Genomic DNA, 26,326 nt, shown 5'->3' with positions numbered 1-26,326 from the left:
ACTGCTGCGCAGGAGAGATGGCCTCGAAAAGCAAGAAGACTGCAGCTCCGCGATTCATTGACCCGTTCCTCGAACGCCTTTTGGACGCCGCGGAGGCCCGCCATGCTGCCCTCTCACTCTGGCCGCAGGAGGGTCAGCAACATCACCAATCTGGCTTGGGGGATGGTGGCAGTGGTGGTCATTGCCAATGCTCTGCAAAAGAGGACAGCCATCCAGTGCCGATAAAAGAAGAATGATCTCACCCATTCCATCAGGGTAAGTCACTCTTCTCATCAACCCCAACTCACCCACTCACAAACCCATCACACATCCACAAGGGTCTCACTCACTGCCAGTTCAAGGGACATCACCATTCACCCTCTCACATACACCTTCATTGTTCTCATCCCATCCATGGGACCACTCACCATTCGCACAGGCCAGGCATACTTATCATCTGGCCTGGCAAACATCCTGCCTGCACTGTCCCTATGTGTATTCACAAAGGACTAGCTGGCATACAACCAGAGGGAGAAGTTGCGGACTGGTGGAGGACCGCCTAAAATCAAGGTCCTCACGGACTTTGAAAATAGAATCATCCAGCTGGCCATCGAAGATCTGGACTGTTCCTGTCCTGATGGTGAGGTTGGCAATGCTCTACCAACTGAGGATCCAGCAGTGCAACATCCATCAGACAACCATGCTGTGAGTTACTTCCCATGTTCCGCAGTCCCCTGCTATGCACTCATTACCTTTCCTTGCTTTTGCAGGCACATCTGGGAGACAGACAATGGAGCCCATGAGCTAGGGCCTCCAATCAAGCCCGGAACAAAACTCTGAAGAGGAATCTGAAGGCACCTCCATTGAAGACCCACCACAGCGCTCACCAACACCCTCCACCAGCACAGAGACACACACCTCTGTGGGACCTAGCTTTAGAGTAGCCTCAGGATCACAATCTGGTGAGCACATCGCACTGTCTGACCCACAGCAGGCGGCAGCAGGAGCTTCCTGGTTCTCCTGCACTCAGAGGACTGCTGGAAGCCAGAAATCAGCTGGGTCTGAGTTAAGTGACGAGCCTCTGGACTCGGTCATACCTCAGTCACTGGAGCTGCAAAGGCAAGCTCGGGAACATCAGGAAGAGATATGCGCTGCATTCCTCAGATTGCGAGGCATGATAGAGGAGTCCATCCACCTTCAGGCTGAGGTGATAGCGCTGGCATGCCAATGCACCGAGGTCAACACTGGTAGGATGGTGGCTGCCATGGAGACCTTGGTCCTGGACATCGGTCCTGCACTGCTGTGCCGGTGAACTCCATCGCCGATGCCATAGTTGGCCTCCAACAGTGTGTAAACTAGAGGGGTGTGGGGCAGCTCAATCTCTCTCCAGCTTCCCCTTCTCCTCAAGGAGTCAGCCAGGAGCTGTTGGGTGACCAGGTCGACACCCTGAGGCCATCCACCCAGGTGACTCCGGAGTGTTCGGCACATTCGAATCCCTTCTTTCTGTGACACCAACAGCTCCATCTGTACAGGCCAAGGAGGGTGTCACTGCCACACAGCAGGAACACGAAACCAGGCTGGGGCCCTCCAGGTCTCGGCCCTCAAGAGGACACCCGCCAAGGTCATCACAGACAGGGCGAAGCAGTCAGCAGGCTGCCTCCACCTCCGCTGTGGATGTCGGAGGAGCATCAAAACATAGTGGCAGGTTAGGAAGGCTATGATGAGGTAATTGCACTTGTACATACAGTTCCCTATTGTAAATAAACTTCCAGGAATGTCTTCTTGCCTATGACTCCTTGTTCTGATGAGCAGTGTTCATGTCACTCGGATGTGAAACCTTGGTTCCTGCATAAGGTGTCTTAGTCCAGGCCTCTTCCCTGTTCTTTGTGCAGTCTTCAGACCAAAGTGATTGTCTGGTCTCACACTCCCTGGACACATTAGTGATGCCTAAATCTCGATGGTGCTTATCATTGCTGCCAGAATGTTGTGGGCAGGAGGCACAGAATTCTGTCGTTCACTCTGTGTGCTCTCAGCACCTTTAAGGTGGGCTGGTCCCCATCACTTCAGCATCTGTGACCAGTGACGCTGCGCTCCTGAAGGAGTCAGATGCTGAAGATGGACAAAGGATCAGGTGCTTTTAAAGCTTCATGGCTGGGTCTCTGTGATATGACCCTGACCACAAAGCGAGCTGCCCTCAGCCAGACAGGAGTCAGACATTCACAGAGGCTATGTGAAGATCTATGGATGTCCTCATTGCATGTCGTCATCATCCTCCTGGAGTTGAGTGATTATTAGGGCCTCTGCTGCACCTCTGTGACAGGAGCCTTATCACAGAGGGTATGTGCGCAGCCATCAGCCAGATTGGAGTCAAATGTTCACAGATGCAATGTGAAGATCTAGGGTGTCCCCTCACTTCATGTTGTCGTCATCCTCCACAAATCTAGCAGCTAAGAAGGCCTCCCAAGCATGCCTGCCTGATTTGGCCAGCGCAATGGCCTCATTGCCCTGTTTGTCATCATCGAGGGCCTCCTCACCCTCATCACTGTTGATGTTCCCCTCATCGGAGGAGACATGCAGCTCCTGCATCTCCTCTTCAGTCAACTCCTCTCCAGATGGTGAAGGGCGCAGCAGATGATGATGATGCATGGCACCCTCTGCGGACTGTATTTCAGGGCTGCACCAGATTGGTCCAGGCACCAGAACCTCATTTTCAGCATCCCGATTGTTTGCTCCACCAATGTGCGAGTTGCAGCATGAGCCTTGTTATACCGTCGCTCTGCTGCAGTCTGAGGCCACTGCATGGGTGTCATCGGCCACGTCATCTGTGGATAGCCCTTGTTCCCAAGGAGCCAAACCTGCAGTCTCTCTGGACACTGGAGGGCGTCAGGGGTCAGAGACCTGCTAAGGATGTAGGGGTCATAGACAGCCCTTGGGAACCATGCGCACAGCTACAGGATGCATTTGTGATGGTCGCACATCGCTGCTCATTCAGCGAGTGGAATCTCTTGCGGTTTACATAGTTGACCGCTTATTGCGATGGAGATCTGAGCGCCACGTGAGTGCAGTCGATGGCATCCAGCATCTGTGAGAAACCTGAGATCTGGGCAAATCCTAGCGCTCTTGAATCCTGGCTTTCCTAATCCCAGGCAAAATGCACAAAGTTGTGTGCCTTTGCAAAGATGGCATCCGTTACCTTATGGATGCATTTGTGTGAGGAGTTTGCGATATCCCACAGAGGTCACCTGTGGAGCCCTGAAAGGAGCCACATTCCTGTGGTGCCAAATCCTGCAGCAGCTGCCAGATGTGACTGACCGGTTCCCTAGACATGGCCAGTCTCCCACGACACTGGCTCTCGGTCATCTTCAGGAATGAAAGGTGGCGTCTATAGACCCTGGGTCTAGCTCAGCACCAACCATGCTCTTCAGTGGCATGTGTAGGTGCCCCAGACACCCCTTCTTCCAGAGGGTGCTGCTCCTCCCACTGCCCAATCAGGCGCCTCTGTCGCTCCCTTCTCCTTCGTCTCCACTCTCTTTATGCCACGAGGCATATAGCTGGGTCACCAGGCTCCATACTCCTGATGCACTCCTCCTGCAGGATGAAAGAGAGAAATGTGGGTTAGCTTCGATATACTAAGAACCTCTCCTAGTTAAGCCTGAAAGCCCCTTAATGCATGTTGGAGAGTATTGGCCACCACTTGAATGGCCAGAGTTCAGTGCACTGCATGGCTGCCCGAAACCCCACCCCCTCCACCCCACTCCACTTGACCGATAGGTGGCAGCCTTGCCCATTGGACTGTATGCTGTGATCTCAACTCAGGGTTCTCCTAATACATACCCCAGAAGGAAAAAACAGTTTGGACTGGTACTTTTATTTTCCAGTTTTACTGGTGCTCCATTTTAAGGTGTACAAGACCAGTTCGGATCAGTATTCTTATTTCCCAATTTTTACTGTTTTTTCCTTCTGGGACTGCAAGGGTTGCACTGTTAGCTTGAACCATGGGGGAGATTGGCCCAAACCTGAATGATGACATTGCAAGGGGCTGTGAGCACCTCCACCAATGATTGCTCCATGGCCAGCTTTTGCAAGGAGATTGTACAACGTGTTCAACTGTTGTGCAGTCCACTAAAACATTCATTAGTTTACAGCCTGTGCCCAAGGGGTAAAAAGCTCTGGAGCACTTGGTGGCACTTTCATGCCTCTGCATTGCTTGAGCAGGCAGATAAGTTAGAGACCCGACTCCACGCACGTCAGTTTGGCTGCATCTGAACTGTCTCAGCTGTGGAGGAATGGTCACTTTTTACAAGGTTTCCCTAATGCGTGGCCGGTTCCTTCTTCCCCCACCCCACACATGCTTGTGCACTACCAACAAACACAGTGCAGCCCTTGCCCCCCCATAACTCTCCCCAACCGAGGTGCAGCCCTTGCCCCATCCAAACTTGCCTCGACCACAGGGCAGTCTTTGACCCTCCCCGCAAGTCGCCTCGACCTAGATGTCCAACAGGCGACTCTGGCGAGTGCAGTGCAACCTTACTTTTCACTCACCTCTGAGTTCCCCACACATTGCAGCCCTCCAAGTACATACCTTGTATATGCAATCAGGCCGACGTGCTCGGATGATCCAGTATGGTCGGGTGATTCCGGCGGACTGGGCTTATCATGATATACAGATGTATTACAATGAGGCTCCCATGCCTGATGGTGGGAAACATGACCCGTCATTGACGGGCAGGGCGGACGATTGCAAACTGGTTTCACGACGTAGTGAAACCAATTTTTGGCCTTCTCACCACCAAACAGTGGGACAGGCCAGGCCGGGGGTGGGGGGGGGGGCGGGGGGGGGGGGCTAGTTTCTCAGATGGCTGCCTTGCTGCCCTCCTCGAGGAAGTGGCAGCACGGCAGGAGGTGCTGGTTCCCTAGGACGGGAGGAGGAGGCCCCCCGCGACATGGCAAAATGTGCCTGGGAGGAAGTGGCGGAGGTGGTGAGCTCCTGCGGCGCACCTGGGTCCAGTGTCAAAGCGCTTCAACGATTTGTTGCGTTCTGGCAGGGGGAGGATCGTGTTGGCATTGGGCATTTAACCCAGCAGGTCAGCTTACCCCCCTGCTGCCCACGCCCCAATCCCTACCCCCCCCAATTCTAAATGTAGTGACTGCATTGAATCATTGACGGCATTTGCCCTTTGCTGGGTGGGCCAGCAGATACTGCTCATGTTGGGGTCAGCCTGAGAGGGTGATGAAGAGATGGGTTCTTTGCCTGCAGCATGTGGTACGCTGAGTCCCACATGACTGTTTTGGGGGCAACCTGGAGGAGCTGCAGCTAGGCGCAGTGCTTGAACTGCAGGACATGTCCGAGTCAGGGTGATGACATGCTGGAGGGGAACTTCAAGGTGGTGTGACAATGAACCATCTGCTGTGCTCCCCGCTCCACGTGCATGCACCTCCTTGTTATGGAAGGTTAAATTGTGTGGTGCCTAATGTGATGTAAGCAGCATGTGTCCGAGTGGAAGGGAGTGGAGGGGGGAGGAGATGGGGGGGTGTGGAACAGGCCTAGGACCTTTGTGTGAGTGTTCAGCAGCAGTGGGGTGAGGAGGCTCTGGAGACCTGATATGTCCCACTCTGGTTGGGGTGGGCCAAGTGCAAAGAGAGTCCAGGTACAATTTGCACTAATCAATGCTCATCTCTCATTTTCAGGAGAAGAATGCTCATAACACGGCAGACCGTGTGAGGACTGGTGGCAGCCAGGCGCAGATTGCCATTCTTAGCCGTTTCGATCAGGAGGCCCTGGATCTGGAGAGGCGCCATGTGCCCAGGTCCACTGGTATCAGTGAGGCTGGGGTGCCATGGCCAGGTATTTATGCCCAACAGTGAGGTCAGCATTGTTCTCCCAACAGCCATAGCAGTGCTGAATGTTAATTGATCTAACTTTGCAACATGGCTTGACCATTGCTTATGGAAGGATGAGCGCATAACGATCCGGGGGACAGGGATACACTTTGACATTGTCTCCGCCTTAACTGATCCAATGTCCTTGTTCTTCATTTCAGCATCAGCAGAGCAGGGCCGGGAGGAGGAGCAGCAGAGGCCCCCTCTCACAACTGAGGGCCCTGAAGTCTCACCAGTGTCACATCATCTCTGCCAGGCAGGCGCCAGTGCAGATACTAGCACCTTGGTGGGGATTTGAACATTGGCTAGTGTCCTGGGCACAGCAGTGATGGCACATCACAGTCGCTGGAGGAACTGGCAGAGATGGAGAGTGCTTATGGAGCCAGCAGTCGGAGGAGTGCAGGGGACCAGGCACATGCTCAGTCAGTGGCTGATGATGTGCTACTGGAGTCATCCATGAAGCAGCAGGGGCAGGAAAGGCGGCCAGGTGTGCGGGAGCATCGAGGGCAGATACATGAGGCTATGCTTGGATTGGTCTCTGTGGTGGAGGAGTCTACGTGGACAATCACCAAAACAATGAGCCACATGTCCGAGCACCATGTGTCCCCCATGGAAAGAGTACTGACTCTAGTGGAGAGGCTCCTGCAGGAGACCTGTCATGGGTTCCTAGGAATGCATTCTGACCAGCAAGCCCTCACATTGGCATTGACCTCAGCTGCTCAGTGCCAGTGTGGGAGATGGCGTGGGTATCAACTTTCTCAGCTTGGTGTTCATCCATTCACGGTGAGCAGGGAGGTCCGAAGCAACCTCATGTTGGCGCAGCAGCTGCCTGGCATCTCTGTAGGCACCTGTTAGGGCGCTCTGGATGAGGGTGGCAGCTCCTTTGCCTCTCTCCCAGTGACTGCAGCATCCGGTGAGGCTGCAACGACTGGGGAGATGCCAGCTGTGGAACTCGCAGATCCCTCCCAGGTGTGGCCAGCACAGGCTCCACAGGCCAAAGGACGGCCGCTATGGTCAACAGGACAGCAGAGTCAGCAGGCTGTCTCAGATGCCACTCCAAGTGATGGGGCAGCACCAAGATGTAGCACCCGGAAATGTAAACATAAGGCACCTTAGGCACACCACAGGTTTTTCACTGGTGCTTTTGCGTTGGCCCAAGATGAGGTCTTTATGATTTGTTTTATTTGGTAAGACTATTCTCTTTTCTTTGGAATAAGTTGGTTTGCTTGACAGAGTAAATTCAGATATATCACCATGGCTTAGGGTGCCTATTTTCTTCTGCATATTTCCAAAACTTTAATGAGTGCTTGGTTGGACATTCAGCTTTATAATCAAGGCCTAAGTGACTGTTCTTATCCTCGCAGATTTTGCACTTAGGTGTCGAGTATCGAGCCTACAGCCCAGGCTTGTCCTGGAGGTCCATCTATGGTGTGCTAGCTGAAGGCTCATTGGATTAAAGCATCCCGGGTGTTCCTGCCTCCCTGGAGTATGCCCGGATCAGTGTCTACCCCCCTGGTGTGTGCTCATCCTCAGACTCACTGCTGGACTCATCATGTGCAGCCGCAGCCACTGCGTTGACGTCTTCATCATCTATGTTTCCCCCCTTTCCAGCGCAAGATTGTGGAGAGTGTAGCGTGCAACCACTATCACCGACATACAATCTGGGGGGTACTGGAGTGCGCCCCCTGAGCGGTCCAGGCATTGGAACCACATCTAGAGAAAACCGATTGTTCTCTCCACCACAGCCCTTGTGGAGCCGTGGCTCCTATTGTACCGCTGCTCAGCTTCTGTTCTTGGATGGCGGAGAGGCATCATGAGCCACCTTCTGAGGGGATAGCCCTTGTCACCCAGCAGCCAACCATCCAGCCGGGCTGGAGCACTGAAGAGCCCCAGCACCTGGGAGTGTCTGAGGATGTCGGCATAGTGGGAGCTGCCTGGGTACCTTGCACAGACTTGTACAATCTGCATCCTGTGATCACACACTATCTGCACGTTCATGGAATGGAAGCCTTTCCTGCTGATGAAGGCTCACCTGCTGGCACCTTGACGGCCACATGTGTACAGTCTATTGCAACCTGGACATGGGTGAAGCCAGGAATGGCCGTGAAGCCTCTGGCTCATTGCGTCTGGCCTGCCTGGTCCCAACAGTAATGGATCAAGGTCAATGCACACCTGAGCAGAGCATCTGTAACCTGCTTGACACCAGTGTGGACAGCTGATTGGGAGACACCGCTAAGATCACCCACCAACTCCTGGAAGGAGCCAGAGGCATAGAAGTTGAGGGCAGCTGTGACCTTAGAGCCGCTGACATGGGGTGTCCACCCATACAGTTAGGGGAGATCTCAGGCCCAATCATCTGACAAAAATGGTTGACTGTCTCCCTTGAGAGACGGAGCCTCCTTTGGCACTGCATCTCAGTCATATTGAGGTAGCTGCTTTGCCGCCTGTATACCCTGGCAGCAGGATAGTGGCGTCTTCTGCGGCCCCTTCCATCTTGGACTTCCTGTTGGCCCTGCGCCCCTTGTACCTGCGCCTGTCCTCCCAAAGGTGGCTCCCCTGGAGGCTGATTGTGCACTCGTGTCCTCCTCCTTCTAGCCCTTCCTTCCTCCTCAGAGGAGCTGCCTCCAGTGGAGAGATCAGCTCCCATTTCCAGGCTAAGGGGAGGCTTCCTGAAACCTGCAGGCCCAGAAATGATTCCTCAGTGCAGAATGCTGACCTGAAGGTTAAGAGTCCAGACAAAGCAGCTGATATGCGTTTTGAAGTACTGTAGATCACACAGGCAAGTTTCGAAAACTTTCAGAAATAAATGCCTGACAGAGCACACCTGCGACCCCAGTGAGCCCTCTTATCCCGCCTTTGGGTGAGGTTAATACAAATGTGACCTACCCGCCTGCCCGTTGTGCCAGTGCACCGACCCGAAGATCGCACAGGCGCTGAAAGATCAGCATTGATTGGTGCCTCAAGGGCCCTAATTGGCCTGTTAATTAATGGCGGGTGCGCGTCAGACATCATCACGCGCCCGCCCAGTGAAATATCAGGATGGCGCGTGGTGACTTTGGGACACTTGCCCGACGTCATTTTAAGCACGGATGTGCGGGGCTGGAAAATTCAGCCCCTGAAGTCAGCGGACAAGTGGCAGAGTGAATATCAAACTGACTACAAAGCAGAAAGTACATAGTAGGAGTTAAAGATAGTTGTTGATGTTGGCAAATGCCTTTATATCTTTTTTGTGGGAAGTGGTGCTCCCCAAACATTGATGCTGGGTCAACTATTGCTTACCAATTATGTAAATGATATGGATTCAGGAATCAGGAGTGCAATTTCAAAATTTGCAGATGACACTAAATTGGAGGGGAGGGGTGCTCAGTCAATATAGCAAAGAACTGTGATTAAATGCAGCAAGACATTAATAAACCTGCAGAATTGGCTGACTGTAATTGGGAAATGAGCTTTAATGTAGTGCATTTTGGTAGGTAGGATATGAAGGTAACATATTGCTTGGGAACTGGTGGCTGGATTTTGCGGTCCACTTCGATGCAAGTCCTACCTTCATTTCCATCTCCAGCTGGTCTCAGTGGAATGGGAAAAGTGGCAAGTCAAGGACCCTACATGCTGCTATTTAGAAGTTGCTGGCACCAATCTGGCAGTTGGTATTTAAGAAATTCTGCAATTTTTAGTGAGGTGGCCATGTTTTAGAAGACTTTCCAAATCATATCAACAGAGTGGAGACAGGAAAAGTGTAAAAGATGAGTAAAAATGGTGTTACCTCCTATACAATTCATCATGAAATACAATATGCTGAGTTATATCTGTGTGTACTAAAGTGAATAATGATAGTGCTGTGTTTGTAAAAGATAAGTAACCATTAAATAATGTGGTTGCCAGGTTGTTACTTCTGACAACTGGCAATCAAAAAAAAAAGCATTATAAAAGTGGCCAAGTCTTCAGATATATGAGACTAAATTATCCACTGGATAAAGTGCTATTCTGCATTGTAAAATATTGAAATGTTAGCCCAGTGTGAGATTCAGAACTAATTGTTTAAATTCTCAGCATTACCAGCATTCATTCTTTGCTGCAAAGCTCAGCCAATTGCTTAACTGTTTCAAAGATTTACAGAGGCGTGAGTTTTTGGCTTCTTTCAAAGGCACCAATAGATTCTATGGTGTAGAGTTTATTTATACAGCTGTGCTAGGGAATGTGAGTTTGATGGGTTGGCTGCCTTCCAAAGCACTAATGGATTCTGTACTGCAGAGATTTTTGAACAGCTGACCTTGGGAATGTAGATTGTTTATTTTGACAGATTTATGATCTTCTGGGGAGGATAATAGTTTTTGAAGTGCCTGGTCAAGTGATGTTTGTTTATTTTGACAAGTTTGTGAGCTTTTCAATGCTTCCAAATGTTATTACAGGCTTTGGGTTTTGTTTATAAAGTGGATACTGGCTGAGTGGGTTAGTGGGAATGGGGGTGGTTGAGCGAGGCAAGGGATGAGTGGGTGAGTGGTTTAGGGTGTGTGGGGGTAGGGGTGAGTGGGATGAAGGGGTTAGGGTAGGGGATGAGGGGGTAAAGGGGGTGAGAAGGTGAAGGAGTGACGTTGCATTGGGGGAGTTAAGGGGTGAGGGTTGGGAGGGAGGATTTACACTGATCTGAAGAACTGGACTGATGTTTCTGGGAATGGAGGTGGGCCTTTTAAACTAGTTGCCTTGGCATCGACATGCCTCTGCCTCCATCATGGGCCAGAGGTGGCTGGCCCAACCCCAGGCTGTCCCACCTTCCAGGAGATGAAAATCCTGCCAACTGGCATTGCAGGGATGGAGGCAGGATCCCCATGTCAGAAAAATTCCCACCCTCTGATTCCCACTTCCATGATGAAAATTCAGCCCTTAGTATCTAAATGGGGTACATAGCTACTATAAACAGAGAATTCTGGAAACTCTCAGCAGGTCAGGTAACATGTGTGGAGAGAAACCGACTTTTCAGGTCAATGACCCTTCATCAGATCTCTCTGGATTTTCGGATACACAGATCATTAGAAGTATCAACACAGCTTAATAAGGTCATAAAAAGAAGCAAACAAAGCATTGGAGTTTATTTCCAGAGGGATAGAACTGGAAAACAGAGAAGTTATATGAAACCTGTATAGAACCTTGGTTAGACCACAATTGGAGAACTTTGAAGGCTTCTGGTCTCCTATTACACAAAGGAATAGAGGCACTGGATGTGGTGTAACAATGATTCATCAGTATAGCATCAGAACTGAGAGGTGATATCTACCGGGAAAGATTGAACAGGCTGGGTCTCTTCTCTAGAAAAGAGAAGGCTGAATAGATAACCTGATAGAGGTTTTTAATGTTATGAAAGGTTATGAGAGGGTAGACATAGAGAAGATGTTTCCACTTGCGGGCTAGAGTAAAACTGAGGGCTCTAAGGATAAGATAGTTATTAATGAAGCCGATAGGGAACTCAGGAATAAAAACAGAAAATGTTGGAAAAGCTCCAGAGCTCTGAAGAAGGGTCATACAGACTCGAAACGTTGGACAGAATTTTCTGGTCAGCATGCGGGCCAGCACACCGATGCATAAAATGACGTGTGACAAACGTTGGGCGTGCGTCCTGACATCATCGCGTGCCATTGCAATATTTCGTTCAGCGGGCGCGCACTGGAGCTGGCTGCGCACCCACTGAAATGTAAACGGCCTATTAAGACCATTAAGAAATCAACTGAGCCACTTGAGAATGCTGCCCGTCCAACCTTAAGGACGGTGGGCAGGCAGAAAGCCCAAGCGGCCTTCGCATTTTTCAGGAAACTTCATCCACGAGTGGGATGAGGTTTCCTGAAGTTTTATTAAATAAATAAATTAATTTTCAAAAATGTAAAAACATATCCCCACTCATGCGACACAGTCCCATGAGGGGACATGTATAAATCTATTTTCAAATCAATTCTTGCATTATTTTAATATTCATTCAGCTCTGTGCCTCAGGGAAGATTGCTGCATTCTTTTGTGTGCATGCGTGAAAGAGCACTGGCCCCCCACTCTCTCTCCTCCCCCTACCTGCACAGGTAGCACTGAGCACTACCGGCCACGTATTACGCTGGGTGGGCCTTAATTGGCCAGCCTGCGTAAAATGGTGGAGCAGAGCTGATCACGAGTGGGGATCAGCTACGCGCCCTCCTCCGCCTGCTCCCGCTCAGCCCGCCTGCCATAGGAAAAATCTTGGCTGTTAACTCTCCGCAGATGCTGTCAGACCTGCTAAGTTTTTCCAGCATTTTCTGTTTTTATTTCAGGTTTCCAGCATCCGCATTCCTTAGGGAATTCAGGAAAATCTTTTTTACTCAGAGCGTGATTAGAATATGTAACTTGCTACCACAAGGAGTGACTGAGATAATTAACATAAATGCATTTGAGGGTAATCTAGATAAGTACGAGGAACAAATCAATCACAGGATATATTGATGGGGGTTAGGTGAAGAATAGGGCAAGGTAAACACTGCCATGGAATTTTGGGCTAAATGACTTGTTTCTGTGCTGTAATTTCTTTCTAACTTATTTTTGAAAATCCTGGATGTGCAGCCTATGATTTTCCACCCATTAATTTGAGTGGAATTTTCCTGTTTGACGTCCAGCACAGCCTACCTGGTTGCAAAGATTCCTCCTCCTCATTTTTAAGTTGCCAGTGAAATGCTTTATAATGATCCTAATGGCTTGGTTGAATTCATCGATATCAGAACTCTATTTCTGCCAGTACCTGGGGCAATGGTGTAATTAGCCATGGCGGAAGAGAATGACATTGGTTTCTATATTAATTTCATGTCTTAACTTCAATGTTCATATAGGACCTGGTATTGTGTCCAGGGGACCTGACTGAACACACTGGTACTTGGGATGACTACTTGGCTTTGGGAAACTCTACACTGCTGTAAACCTGATTAATTGTGTGAGTCTGTTGTTGTTATTCCATGGAAAAGGATATCAAAGTGTTGAAGAATGCAGCAATCACTTGTGTGATATATCTATGAAAGACAAATTGTCTGACAGTGCGGATATGCATTTAGTTAGCAGGGAAGGAACCACAGGCATCACAATTGAATGAAGGGTTGAGCTTAACCATCCACAAAGTTGTCTTTAGGCACCTTTACAGCAGACAGTAACTCCCTCTGTGCTGAACTGGAGTCTGTCAAGTCAGTTGTCTTCAGCAGGTAGAAGAGCCTCTAGGTATGTTTGGTGGCACAATTGTTGGTGGGATAGTCTCAGCTTCCTGACATGCCTTTAAAGATATTCCATCATTAATGCATTAAAACCCATGATTGGGGAACTTTGAAAGTAAACCCTGCTTTTGATGATGGATTTGAAGCTGGCTGGGACTTCTGTCTGAAGATGAGATGATAAATGGCTGATTATCAATGCCCTTATTTAAATATATCCAACGCTCGCAGTTTCTGTGTGAGAGCTGTTGATGCAGACTTGAGCCCTGATCATAAAATGCAAGTGGAGGATGAATTCCCTTGAGATTACTAAATTCAAGTTTCCCTTCTACATCCCAGGTTTACGATGGCAGCATTATCCTTGCACTGTGGAATTTCTACCATTATGTTTCAAATATTTTTATTAATTTGGTAGTTATTTGCAAATATCAGGTATTTGCTAAAAAAGTTAAAAGAAGCCATTTGCTTCAGAAAAGATATTTTGGCTGGAAATGTTTATGCACATTTGCTTGTATTGAACATAATAAAACAAAGGCAACATCTATAACCTGTAATTGAAGAATTAAAGTTCAGTAACCTTGGAGTGATTTCTGTTTGTAGTCTTGTTAAGGCACGGCATAGTTCATCCACCTGAGCACTTGCATAATGGAAATAAGGATCTTTACAAATGTAACAGAATATGTCAAATGAGCATTTTTCTTTTAGCTTTATATGCTGGTATTATGTGAAACTAGCTCATCAAAGTGAACAACAATAACTTCAAGAAAAAGCTCATAATCTGTGGGATCAAAAAATGTTGTATTGACATCATTTACATGTCTGAAACAGTGACAGTGAGCTGATTATTAACACAAAGCTTTCTTGTAATGCAACATTGGTTGATTGGATTGTGCAGTCGCTATGTTAAATCACATTTTCTTTATATCAATCATCTTGTCAGGGTATAGTCACTTCATATTATGTACAATACACTGATGTAGTGCATTTTTTTATGTTCACTATCTGTCTCTCTCTCTCTCTCTTTCTAGTGTGTGTGTGTGTGTGTGTATGTGTGTTTGTGTGTAAAACATGTATTCCTACAATGTCACACTTCAAAAATGGTTGCCATTGTGTAGTAAAGGTCAGAAGTGTCTTGGAGAAAAAAATCAAAGATTGGATTGTCCAAAACCCTCCAATCCTATCAAGATTCCTAGTGGACTAGAGAAATAAATTAATTGGGATGTGGGAGGCTGGGGTTTTGAGGTGGGGGGGGTGGTGGTGGTAGCGCTGGTCGTGGGAGGCAGCAGTGGGGAGGTAGTGTGCAATGTTTATATTTGTAGAGGCTAGTAAACTTGCACTCATTCAAGAGAGATTGGTCTTATTGAGAGTTATATGGAATGCCTGCACAATCTCTGGGCTCTATATGTTCCTATTTGGAGAAGAACAGCTTAAGTTTATCCCTCACCCAGTGACTGCGACATTCTTTGGGGCAAGGATGCATAAATGAAGTTTTTAAAAAGTACAACTTCAAAATTTTCTTACTGTAATATAATCATTAGAGTTTCAGACTTATTATTACTGAATCAAATAAAGCCAAACTTAATCAGACTCTGCAAGTCGATAACAGCCATAATGACTATGCTTATTTTTCTTGAATTTGCATGCACAGTGTGTTCTCAGTGTGTCAATTAAATAAGTATATTTATTGTTGAGGATTCTTGGATTAAATTCACAATGCTATAATATTTTAATCTTTATTTCCAGTACAGCAACTTGGCTGGACTAAGAGTCAGAGCAACACATCTACATAAACCAGATTGGACAGCACCGTTTTTCATGACAGAAGTAGTGTGTATTGTGGTGTACCATAATGTATTCTGTTTAATAAATCTGTTCTCTGAGGCATGTTCCTGTCATTGTGATAGATGCAGTCTGGGGATGTTTTGGAGTTACTTTAGGGTGGCGATGAGGACAGAATGTAACAGGAAGCCTATAATGAAGCTAAGTTTTAGGTAAGGTAGCTTTGAGAGTTGAAGAGAATGTATGAAACAGTAAGATGACAGGAATTATGTAGAGGAAAGGATATTGATGAAAAATTGGAAGTTTTAAAATGATGCTTTTAAAGGCACAAGAGCGATTAATGCCTGAAATAAATTGTGGTGGAACAAAGGTAAAATCAGTGTGGTTAACTAACTCCTGGAAGCATTAGGAAGCATGATAATATTTTTAAATATTCCAGAAGGAATAGGAAGCATGAAAGGCTAGAAAGCATTGTTAAATGTTCTAGAAAGTGTGAGGAGAGCTGTTCTAGGAAGTGTAAAGAAATTCCTGGGAAATATTAAGAATAACCATGGGCACAATATAGTTTACAACACAAGGGGCAACTGTAATGCCTTCTTCAAGTCTGTCAGAAACAAGAAAAGGGTTTAGAAAGATGCTATGCTGCTAGAAATAACAATAGGGAAGTGATAATGACAACAATAAAAAGGAAATAACAATTGTGAGAACAGAGAAACTCAACCATTATCTTTCAACAGTGTTTACATATGAAACAGTTTAGAGGTAAGCATAGACAGGAAGGGATGCCTTGTGGCGCAGTGCGCCTCTACCTCTGGTCCAGAAGCTCCAGGTTCAAATCCTGCTCAGGACTTGATGGCCATGGAAGGTGCATTCATAACTTGCTCAAACAGGTCAATTACCAGCCTGTAAATGCTGGTAATGATGGCAGGTGGTAAGAGTGGGAGCGTCAGTCATACTGCAGAAAGCAATGGCAAACCACTGCAGCGCTTTGCCAAGCATAATCATGGGCTGTTCCAATGGAAGTCCATGGTTGCCACTGCTCTCTTAGGGTATGGTGCCTGGAGGAGGAGTAGATTGGAAGCCTTTAACACCAGAAGGGAAAATATACTGGGGAAGATGCAGAAGCTCGAGATAGACAAAGATATGGGTTATGAAAACTTCATCCTCAGGTCCTAAAAAGGGATTTTGATTTATCTCGTAATTATTTACCAGCGTCCAGACATGTCAGGTTACAACATGGACCATTGGAAATTAGCAACATTGAATCCTATTTTTATGTAAGGGGATGAAGCCAAAACGTCAAATTACAGACCTGTGAACATTCCCTTAATTATGGGTATTATATGAAACTATGGTGGGAGATAGTAAAAGGGATGATATGTGTTATAGGGGTTAATTTATTAATAGCATACTTTTACAAACTGCAGATCATTCTGGGTTTTCTTGAGAAGTTAAGGAATCTATTGGACGTGGTGGACCTAGTGCCTTGCAGCAGTGATTGCAGTACACATGGGTTTCATAAAGGCACCTTGATACTGTGCCACACAATTGACTACTGCATAGGGCTTGAGCTGATGAGATCCCTGGCAATGTATTGAACTCAATTAGACAGCAACAATTTGCAGTGGAAGACCAGAATTTTGAGTGGTAGCTGGTTGTTAGGATATGACACCTGAGTCAGTGTTGGGCCCAATGCCATTCATAATTCATCTAAATGATGTGGTGAATGGAATTATGCCCATATTATATGAATGGATCCAAAATGACCCATAGGAACTAAGTCCACAGATAGAGAAACCCAAGTCTTTGTCCAGGTTTATATTTTCTCACACCATGCAGCATTTTAGTGAATCCGCTTTGCACCCTTTCTAAAGCCTTACCATCCTTCCTATGGTGAGGAAGTCAATACTGCATACAGTTCTGCAGCTGAACTCTTATTAAAGCTTATAGGTTCATGATTACCTCTTGCTTTTTATGATCAATACTTCTCATGATAAAATCTAAAATTCCATTAGTTATTGTACAAGCTTATCAATCCGAGGTTTTGCCTTTAACATCCTATGTGTTCCTAACTCCCTCTACTCTTCCAGATCAAAGGCTGACTTGCATTCAATGTATAATTGCAGCTGTTTTTTTAACCAAACAACACCAAAAACAGCACCTCGTATTTATATGACAAAAAAACCCTGTATTTATATAATGTCTTTAATGTAAAGAAATGTCTCAAGGCAGTTCACAGGAGCATTATCAAACAAAATTTGACACTGAGCCACATAAAGAGATATTTGAGCAAATGACCAAAGGATTAGCCTAAGATGTAAGCTTTACGGAGTATCTTAAAGGAAGAATGAGAGGTGGAAATGTTTTGGGAGGGAATTCCAAACCTTAGGGCCTTGTTAATTATACTGCTAATTTGGTATCACTGACAAATTTCAACTACTCCGCCCAGGCCTACACCTCATTTATCAATTCTTTGAACTACACAATGAACAGGAATAGCCCCAAATCTGAACTCTGTATGGTTTCACCACCCACTTCAAACTTCTAAGCTGCCCTGAAATCTTAATCCATGTTTAACAAATTTTAATTGTGTTTGCTATCTATCTCCTAATTCCACATCCTTTCATATTCTTTAGTAATTTGCCATGCGGTATCCTGTCAAAGACACCCCTAAAATTCTAAAAAAAATACATGCCCATCATCCGCCTTGTCTGTTACCGCCTCAAAGTATTTTGTGTGGTTTGTTAAGCACGTCCATTACTTTTGAAGAATGTGCTAACTATTTCTAATTCACTACGCTCTAATTAGAGATGCTAACATTTAACCACTGCAGATGTTAAATTTACTGGCAGTAGTTACTTAGATTAGCTCTGCCTCCGTTTTTAAAATGCCTACGCTCCAGTGCTCAGGCACACACACACACCTGCACTCAATAGAGCTGTGAGGTATAAAGCCTCAATAATTTCCCCCCTCACTTCCTCAAGACATGGAGTGCATTGCATCAGGGCCCCCTCCTGTAAAATAATTGGTTCCAGTTTGTTTCTCACACTCTGCACATTGCAATCTATGCAATTCAAAAATTAAAAGCTGACTTTTCCCCTTGGGGATCTCAGATTTACTTTGATTGGCTAGTTGGGTGAAGCTGTTTTACAAAAAGGCACGTTCATCTTTTCATCTTGAGTCATTGTTTCTCCAAGAGCCATAAAGTCGGTATTTATCTTCAGTTCCCCTGCTGTCAGGTCTGACATGGTACAAAATCAACTGCATCCAGAAATCAGTTTTTTTCCTCTCTCTGCAAGAAGGTTATTTTAACTCCGGCATCCTTGCTGTTGTTTACCAACAATTTAAAAATCTTATGTAAATTACAGGACAACAGTGAACAGATAGTGAACTCAAGAGTTTTTAGAACAAATTTAAGTGTTAAAATTTAGAATGAAGGAGTTGTTACTGCGATTGCAGGTCAATCCTGTTGGAAATGGTGAAGTTTATGGCTTGAACAAAACTTCAGTCTACCCCTGAGTACTGCTGCTGCCTATTGTGAAATAAACTTGAACAGTCTGAAGCTGGGGAGGGTCCACCCTACCGAATTATCCATCATTTAACACACATTCAGCCATAAAGATAACAAGGGCGGAACCTTGTGTTCTCACCTGTGGCGAACTTGAAAGTAGGAGGGGCATGTATTTAGGTGGAACACTGGTGTACTGGAACCCACCTTGTCTCGAATTAAATTCTAGTCAGGAAGGCCTCTGGTCGACTTTCCCACCCCACCCCCAGCTGAGGCCCTTAAGTGGCTAATTAGTGCCTGACTGAACTAGGGACTGGACATTGGGAAGGGGTGGTGGGTGGGGGACACTGAGAGCCAGCCCTCTGTCCTTGCTGACGATCCCCCACCCCGTGAAACCCCTCCCTGCATTACTTACCTGTGGCATGGGTCGCTCCACTATCCTGGGACTCTGGAGCCAGTCCTTCCAGCAGCACGATGGCCTCACTTGTGGCACTGCTGAGCACGAGCTGCTGGCCTCTGATTAACCGGCAGCTCTCAGTCGACAAGACTTACACCCTGTGGTCTTGGTTCCAGGGGATTGTCTGATTGTCTAGTGGTTCAGCGGGTCTTCCTGAAAAGAGGCAGCACAGGTCCCTGGCCAGCTCTCCAGCTGGCAGGTGAGACCCCTGATGCTTCAGCAAGATTCCGCCCCATGTGTGGGAAGTGGGAACTTAGCATAGAAATGCTTTTATTCATACTTACATGTAAAGACTGAGATGATATTGAATCGGACATGGCTTTTGGTCCATTGCACCCATGCTGACTCTTTGACACAACCACCAGTTAGTACCACTCCCCTGTATGTAATGAAGTCAGCTACATTTTATTTGTCGACAGTATTTTTGAGTAACCATTTTATCTTGTATGTTATTTCTTTGTTAATAACTTTTCCTTGCTAGTCAATCATTCTCTCTAATTTTTTAAACAGAGTGGAAATTTACAGCAGAATGGCTCTTCTCTTTCAAAATGAGTTAATTGCCTTTTGCAAATTTCTCCATTTTTCTCTACTTGGTCTTTAGGGTCCAATTTTCATACATATATTCATACAGAGTGTGACTATACCAAAATGCTGCAAACATTACTGTCTCCTAAATTTCCATTGCAAATGTCATAGAGATGAAAATATATACACATTCAGTAGACAAATTATACAAACCAGCATCAAAATTGATAATGCATTATCCTGTATTAGTAATGTATAAAACTCATTAAACAGGGAAATCTGTTTATCAGTTGAATGGCATGTTTTGATCCAAGTTATCAGTGTTTAATACCATTCCAATGTAACATGGAATGGACAATCGTCCATCCCTGTTTGCGGCGGGAGTCATGGTGAATATTGGAAGTTTGCAAAAGCCTGTTACACATCATCGTAAAGACCAGTTTGCAAACGTCTGTTCCACCCATCAATGGCGGCCGTCTTTCCCACCGCCGCATGTCGGGAACCTAATTTCAATACTTTAACATCTCATTATAAGCCATGCTCACCAGAATCATCCCCCCACGCTGGATCATCTGGGCACGTTGACGTGTTTCACAACTGTACATAGCGACGTGCACCTGGTGAGCTGCACTTTGCTTGGGGCTTCGAGGCTTGTTGACCTATCTTGCTTTGGGCAGCACTTGCGGTCATCAGTGCCACTCTTCGGAGGCAGCACCACTTCACTTTTATGGGGGCTTATGGGCCGGTTTTCACCTACCAGACCAACCGTCAGGCATGGGTGGCCTTTCAATGGCTGCAGGCCTAGTGCTTGCTTGGGGGAGGAGGAGAAGTGGCCTCAGGCAAGTGAAGAGGCTGCAGGACGAGGGCTGTACTGGGGAAGGAGGGTATCCCAGGGTGTGTGTGGGGGCACAAGTTGATCTGTGCAAGCGGCCTCAAGATGGTGAGGATTGAGGGGGCAGTCTCCAGAGGAGATGAGGCCTGATGGAGATGAGAGGGTGTGTGTGAGAGAGTGAGTGTTGATGACCCATGAGCTGTTAGCGAGTGAGATGCCAGTGAATGCATGATGACGTTGTGAGAGTGTGAGCTCAGAGTGATAAGATGGTTGCCTTACCCTGGTGGCATGGATGAGATCATTCATCCCCTTTCTGCACTGGATGGCCAACATCTTCTATGCAGCATTGGCATTGACCACCACTGCCACCGCTTCCCGTGCTGGAATGGTGAGATTGCTGGACCTCCTGCGGCCAGAGCGGGGTTGGAGGACATCACAGCGGGCCTCCAAAAGGCATTCCAGTGATGGGTCACTAAGCCCTCCTTGGCTTTCAGGGCCATGTCATCACTGGAGCAGTCCTGGGCTGCAGGTATTGAGAACTGTGGTTCTCATCTGTAGTTTAGATATGTAGTGAGGAAACGGTGAGCTAACTATGTGGCAGGAGATTCAGAGGCTGCTCACCAGCGAGATGGTGTGTTTCCCGCAGCAGTATGATTAATGAGGCAGGAAGGGGATGATACAGCATGACAACCCTCTATTGCGGCCGACGAGTAAAACATTGTTTTTCACACACGTTATCGCACTTAGTGCAATTCTGGGACGATTCCACCCAATGGCTTTCCAATGTCATTAAATGCTACTCTATTAATCAGATCAAGCCTCTAATAATTCGGATTTAAATTTACCCATGTACCCAATTAAGTTACATGAAAACATATGGAAGAAAGGAAAAGCAAAATACTGCAGATACTGAAAATCTGAAACACAAACAGAAAGTGCTCGAAACACTCAGCAGGTCAGGCAACATCTGTGGAGAAAGAAACATAGTTAACATTTCAGGATGAGACCTGTCGACAGTTCTGAGTATTTCCAGCAGTTTCTTTAGAGAAAAGCACTTGATGCTAACAATATAAATGGGGATCAATTTTCATTTCAAGTGCAGTTCAGGTGGGAAGTGGGTGAGGCATCCACTCCACCAGTGAAATGTTACTTAATATTACACGTAGGAATGTACCAAACTGATGGACAAGAAAAGATCAACTGGTTTGTCCCTAAGTTGTGGTGCTTCATGCTGTGATACAGATATTCTCTCCCAGTCCAGCACCATGTAATCCCAGGGCAATGCTCCCATGTGCAATGAGTTTTACACATTACTAACGCATGATAATAATTCGTTTCTCTGCCAGTTCGCACAATGTGCCTATTGAAAATATAATTATTTTGCACCCCTATGACAATTGGGAGGGATAGCTGGGGTAGATTTCCTAACAAAAATTGACCTCAAGAGATAAAAGCTGCAAGTTGACAAACAGCCAATTGAATGTTAACATTTAAACCCGTGGCCATTTTAGTCCGATCATCCTGCCTTCTCCCTTCTCCAAACAAGAGCACTGTGATAAAGCTCATAAATTCTGATGCTCCCCCAGGGCATATTATCAGCAAGCACTCTCCAAAAGATTTCTGTCCCTTTTAGGCAAACGACCCCATCCCATGGATTGGGGAGAGGGTCGCTATCTGGTCAGACTGTTAGATGGAAGTCCTGTCACCTCTCACCCATCTGCTGAGTTGGAATTTCTGAGCTAATGTATCAGGGGATAGTGGGGATAGTGAAAGTAGAGGAACCAAGGGCTGAATTTAGTGCCCTTCCCCAAGGTGAATTTGGAGGTGGAGGGCATTTAATCAGCCATGAGTGTACAGAATGGGGACACCGTCATCTTGCCACCTCTGTGATCCCAGGGAAGGCCTGCCATTGACCACTCAAATGTCTGATTGTCACTTACTATGGTGGGCCTCCCCCAAAGGAGGCTCTTGCAGGCTAGAGTGCCGCAGTGTTCGAGACCCCTGTTACTTGGACTAGCTTCTGCCCAAGCTTTCTGACTTCTCCTATATTTCATACACTAGACTCATTACAAGATGCTAATCGGTGAGTTTATCAGACAATATATGTCCTGTGCCTTTATTATTTGTTCCACCTTTTCAAAGTCAGTGGTCCCCATCCTCCAGAGGTTGAAAGATATATTTACAGGAATGCCATCAACAATCTTCTTGATCCTAAAGAATAAGAGACATACCATAGATGAGTAAGGATAAAGTATTCCAATGTCACCAGTTTATCATGATTCAAATGTACAGAATCATAGAGCAATTTACAGCACCAAGGAAGCCATTTGGCCCATTGAGTCTATGCCTGCTCTCCACAGAGCAATCCAGTCAATCCCACTCCCAGCTCGATCGCTGTAGCACTACAAGTGCCCATCCAAATTACTTTTGAAAGCGTTGATTGTTTCTACATGCACCATCATTGTGGGTGGCAAGTTCCAGGTCACTACCACTCACTGCATAAAAGATTTCTTCCTCCTCGACCCTCGACCCTTGTGTCAATATACTACTAAACCTGCAAACCATACTTTCTTACCTAATCGACTGTCAGTGCATAACTGTGCTAGACATTACATAAAGTGAACAAAGGCTAGTTTGCACCATGTAAAGAAAACACAGAAACATAGAAACTAGGAGCAGGAGTAGGCCATTTGGCCCTTCGAGCCTGCTCATTCATTATGATCATGGCTGATCATCCAACTCAATAGCCTGCTCCCGCTTTCTCCCCATACCCTTTGATCCCTTTCGCCCCAAGAGCTATATCTAACTCCTTCTTGAAAACATACAATGTTTTGGTCTCAACTACTTTCTGTGGTAACGAGTTCCACAGGGTCACCACTTTCTGGGTGAAGAAACTTCTCCTCATCTCAGTCCTAAATGGCCTACCCCATATCCTCAGACTGTGAACACTGGTTTTGGGTGATGATGGAGGAAGAAAGGCAGGTATGTGGGGAAAGGTATGGCTCAGGCTTATTTTTTTGTGGAAGTCCTCAATTTACAATTGTCTCAAATAACAACAGACAAGGTTGTTCATTATAAACGAGGTCAAAATACATCAGTTGAAAGTAAGTTTTGTTGTTTAGAGACTAAATGTACAACCATCTTTTGCAAAGCTAAATTATCTTCATAGCATACAAGTGAGCAGAATATTGGTACTGTACTTAGTGAGTAGTCACATCTCTGTTTACTTTGTTAGCCATATCAAGAAGTGAAAATTCTGTTCTGAACAGTCTTTGAAATATTGCTTATTGTAAGTACTATTTGAAAAACTAAAAATAGTGCACTTAAGCAGAACTCTATTCCTGTGTACAAATAGTTATATTGGATCACATGATTATTGCTATAGAAGAAAAGAGGAGAATAATGACACTGATTTCTGGTGCTAGTGAGAAATGATTGGATAATGAAGTAGAGAACATATACTCAGAACCAGGCTTTGATTTGTAACCAAAGAAGTAAGACATTGCATAGATTCAGAATGTGTAAAGCAAATTGGTAATAGATGTAAGGAAGTGTTTCTTTACACAGAGATGATTAACAGCTGGAATAAGTTAAATAAAGTAGTGGGAGGAAGGGTAAGGTTGGAAGGGTAAGAATGAAATCAAATGGACTGAAGATCTATTTTTGAAACACAAGCTAATCTATTGAAAGAGGACAAACAGCTTCAGATTGAAGCTTCATGTGGCATGCAGACTAATGTAACATGCATTTTTCTAAATGGTTTAAAAGGGGAAGAATTAGGATAAAAGTGAATATAATGATAAATATTTAAATGAGCTAAGGTGAAATCACAATTGAATAGAGTCATATAGGTCCTGTACCACACAATGTGGTGTTCTGTTCACACGCTATTGCAGATATATTTGTAGATAATAAAGATACACATTCATCAAAACAGTGCTGGAATTACATCTATGCCTCACTAATTATAAGGGTCAAAATTGGTTGCTTAAATTAATTCACGCTGCCATTATAGGTTTCAAATCAGCCTGTTTACTAATTGTTCTGAACTCCCACCTTAATTAATTTTAATCAGAAGTCCCTTGTGTAGTTCTTAGCTGTTTCTTTGTTAACAACTTGCCTCTTCCAGCTCAATCATCACCAGACTGTGACATTGATTTAGACAGGCCACAAAATGACTAGCCCTGCCGAACAATGCCTATTGTCCTTTCATTTTCTGGCTGCCTATTTTAGGCTTGGTCTGACATTGTTTCTCCTCCTTTCATCTATTTATCAGTCACATTCAGGAATCAATCAGAATCATTTCTGATGACACTGTGTCGCACTATTTTACCTTGTGATGCCCTCACAAGAGCTTTTCTGTCAACTTCATGATCGATGTTATTTGTGAGGTTAGATTTTTCCTTAAGCAACAAGCAGTTCTTGCAGCTCTTTAAAGGCACATGGGCAATATTCAGCTGCTGGTCACACCTGTTTCTTACCTAAATAAAATGGGAGTCCACGCAATTAAGCACAAGGGCACCTAATGGAATTTTTAGGGCCTGCAAATTGGCAAGCAGCCTTTGTCAGGGTCCTAAAGTAATGGAGGAGGCGAAGGAGGGAGAAGTGACTCCCTGCGCAGCTCCAGCAGGAGGCCAGGCCTGAGGGACATGGTCAAGCGGAGCCAAAGCATGAACAGAAGGGTCAGGAGGGGACAACTGGGGCAAATCGCCAGACCTGGGGTTTATCATAGAAGAGTCTCCTATTTACAAATGTGCAAGAAACAATGCTGTGCTTTTCCTGAGATCTGGTACATCACATATGTTACATTCGTCGTGAAGGCCTGATGCCACGTGGAGTTGGAGGGAATCTCTGCCAGTCGCTTTGAAGGTGACCGCAGTGCTCAATTTCTCTGCCTCTGGTTCTTTCCAAGGATCAACAGGGGACCTGTGCAGCATCTCTCACTCTACAACACATTGATGCATAAAGGAGGTTACAAATGCCCTTTACAGGAAGGCCCATCATTAAGTCAGGTTTTCTCTGGATGAAGATAGCCAGGCTGCAAGATTCACTGGCTTCGCTGCTATCTCAGGCTTCCCCAGAGTGCAGAGTGCAATAGATTGTACCCTTGTAGCTGTATGGGCTCCATGGCAGCAGCTGTTAATGTTTAGAAACCGCAACGGCTGCCATTCCTTCAATGTATGACTAGTGTGTGATCACTGGAAGCACATACTGCATGTTTGTGCATGGTACTCTGGGATTTGCCATGACTCCTACATCCTGAGTCACTCCCAGATGCCTGAGGTTTTCGAGGGGCTATTACGTCTACAGGGATAGCTGCTTGGGGCCAAGGGGTACCCACTGAAACACTGGCTGATGACACCAGTGCGTCACCCTCAGAGTCGCTCAGAGGAGAGGTAAAACGCTGTTCACAGTTCCACATGGTCCATTAAAGAACAAACCATAGGACTTCTGAAAATGTGCTTCAGATGTTTGGACCGCTCAGATGGCTCACTCCAATACACTCCCGACAGGGTTTTACCCATCAGCGCAGTGTGTTGCCTCCTTCACAATATGGCAATGCAAAGAGGTGAACCCCTGCCAGAGGGTGAACTGGAAGAGGATGAGGGCTCATTGAAGGATGGAGATCTGGAGGCCCAAGAACCTCAGGAGGCTGCTGAGGGTCCCTATGAACCCGATCACGCCATGGAGGAAGGGAGACATGGAAGATGTGCCCGTGATACTTTAATTGCTGACAGGTTCCAGGAAGAGTGAAGCTAAGTGAGGGCATATGGCCACATCTCTCCTAGCCCTCAATGTCATACCCTTTCATCTCAGGGGATGTCCAACCACTCACAGCAAGAATGAGTCCCGCATTCACAGCTTAGCATTCTGGCCTCATGAATCACCAGGCCATGATCTTTGCTTTGGCCTTGGTGCCCTGTGAATGCGTTCACTCCAGGAACTGAGAGCCCACTGAGGAACAAGAGTGATGTGAGAGAAGAAATGAAGCCTTTGCTGCAATCTAATGATGCCAACACTGCTGCGACTGAGACATGGACATGCCTAGGGAACTCCTCCTCCCATGCATGTCTTGTCTTCTGCCACTACCACTGAGGAGACTCAGAAGCTGCTAGAAGATCAATGCTGATGAGCTGCCCTCACTAAATGGTGCTCCT

This window comes from Carcharodon carcharias, chromosome 21 (genome assembly GCF_017639515.1).
Source record: "Carcharodon carcharias isolate sCarCar2 chromosome 21, sCarCar2.pri, whole genome shotgun sequence".
Lineage (NCBI taxonomy): Eukaryota > Metazoa > Chordata > Chondrichthyes > Lamniformes > Lamnidae > Carcharodon > Carcharodon carcharias.
Note: the sequence above shows the minus strand (reverse complement) of the source record.